The 1,982-nt window shown below is 54.5% G+C and overlaps 1 protein-coding gene across 7 annotated transcripts in view; it reads left to right on the top strand.

Annotated features, from left to right (window-relative positions):
• Nucleotides 1-387: 387 nt before the first annotated feature.
• Nucleotides 388-1,982, top strand: part of AP3M2 (adaptor related protein complex 3 subunit mu 2) — a 23,865-nt gene continuing 22,270 nt past the window's right edge. The window contains exons 1-4 of one of the 7 annotated variants that reach the window (XM_014592831.2): nt 388-541; nt 1,147-1,310; nt 1,459-1,556; nt 1,778-1,863. The gene's annotated coding sequence lies outside the window, so the exon portion shown is untranslated. Of the gene's footprint in view, nt 542-613; nt 692-1,146; nt 1,311-1,430; nt 1,557-1,777; nt 1,864-1,982 lie in introns of those variants that run through there. The other 6 variants (XM_027765463.1, XM_006141664.3, XM_006141665.3 and 3 more) reach the window with 6 other exon arrangements.

Raw genomic sequence — 1,982 nt, 5'->3', positions numbered from 1 at the left:
CATTCGCGTCCAGCCTTCTGGATGAGAAGCACACAGCCGCTCAGGGTTACTCTACCCGGTGCCACGCACATGCATGTAATGTGCGTATCTAACGGAAGGTAGTTATTAATGTTCATGACTTGTTACGTATGATGCACTCTTAGATAAATCTGCCTGGAAATCACGTCCTCTGTCCACCACCTGCCAACACACGCTTTCCAGCATCCCCTCTGAGTCGGAGTCGCAATTGGCAATTATGCAGGTGGCAGCAGCTGCTGCCAGGCCCTTTGTGACTGGACGACTGGCTATCCCAAACCTCCAATCAGTTATCGGAGACACAAAGCTGGACCAATCAGAGAAAACCGGAGCCTGCACACTGGCCAACAGGGTGAGCCGCGGACGGCGCTCAGTTAGAGGGAGGACCGGCTCAGCATTGCCCAATCAGCTGCCTACAGGCCTCGGTCGCCAATCAGCAGGCGAGCCGAGCCGGGCGCCGCGGAGGGCGGAGCTGGACGGGGCGGGGCCTGTCAGAGCTTGAGCGGTGGACGCTGCGAGGAGCTAGGTGGGTGAGCCCGGCTTGCGACCCCGGTCCGGGGGCCGGGTGGGGTCGGGGTGGAGGCTGGGCGGGGACAGGGGGACGTGCGCGGGGCGGGACAGCGTCACGAGGTGCAGATGGATTGACCCTTGGAGCTGCAGGGTGCGGCTGGGAGAGGTGAGGGACCGAGTGCGGGGGTCAGGGAGGGGGTCCGCTCTGAGTGTGCTGAGGGAGGAGGGGACGTTGTTGCTATGGCAACACAGGTGCGCGCACTGGCCCGGCTGGGCGAGCAGACCCGGTGCGCTCCGGAACGTGCGCGCACCTTGCATCGGCTCCTGCCTACCCGTGCACTGCGGCCTCACGGGCAACAGGGCGGGGAGCAGCGCAGGGGTGATCGCTTTGGCAGCATCTCAGCCCCCGCACCCCGGCAGCCGGCCGCCTTTTCTCTCTCTTACCATCTCGTCCGCGAGCAGAGGGATTAAACTCGCGCAGAAGCGCTTGGGACCACAGGCCTTTGCGGTGTGGCCACCAGGGCCAGCCTACAGGCTCATCATTTTGACTGTCAGGGTAAAGACGCTGCAGCCTGGGGGGTGTGGAAATGTCCCCCAGAGGGCTTTTTTTTTTTTTTAAAGATGCCCAATGAAGAGCCTCGTGCAAACAAGTGCTCAGAGAATTTGGTCTGTCTGAATAACGGTCACGATGGCAGTTTTCCACTCTGCTCGTCCACTGGGATCATAAAGAGAACCACATAGGAAATTTCACATTTTCTGGTAACCACATCAAAGTTATAAAACAGGTTAGATTACTTGTGCCATGTTTTACTTAGCCCAGTGTGTCCAAAATATTATTACAACATGTCGTGAACCTTAAGTTATTGGTAAGTGTCGGTTTTGTTTTTGTTTTTGTTTTTTCAAAGCCTTCCAAATCTGTCATGTGTCTTGTAGCACATTTCAAGTACTAGCGGCCCCATTTGGCTACTGATCTCCACATTTGGTTGACATTTCTTGTGTGTGTGTGGACCGTGGCTGAAATAGGACATCAGGTTCGTCAATATTCTTTGAAACCCTCCTCTGCGCCAAGGTACTACTCATGGAGTAATGAAATACACAAGTCCTGGGTCTTTTCTTCTCTTCAAGGAACTTCTAGTACAGTAAAAAAGACAGATGGACATCAGGTTCGTCAATATTCTTTGAAACCCTCTTCTGCGCCAAGGTACTACTCATGGAGTAATGAAATACACAAGTCCTGGGTCTTTTCTTCAAGGAACTTCTAGTACAGTAAAGAAGACAGATATCCAGAGACCAAGGAGTATTTTAAGTGGCAGCAATTCAGGCAGGGGGGAGACAAGTGTGAGTAAGAGAAGACCGATTATCCTCAGGAGCTCAAGGGAGGGATGCCGTAGGCTTGTGAGCAAGGCTTGAGCCCGGTGGTGAAAGGCGGGGTGGGTAAGACTTGGGCTGCAGGGAAA

This window comes from Tupaia chinensis, unplaced genomic scaffold (genome assembly GCF_000334495.1).
Source record: "Tupaia chinensis unplaced genomic scaffold, TupChi_1.0 Scaffold000061_1, whole genome shotgun sequence".
In the NCBI taxonomy this organism is placed as follows: domain Eukaryota; kingdom Metazoa; phylum Chordata; class Mammalia; order Scandentia; family Tupaiidae; genus Tupaia; species Tupaia belangeri.
This window is presented reverse-complemented; position numbering and strand designations above follow the sequence as displayed.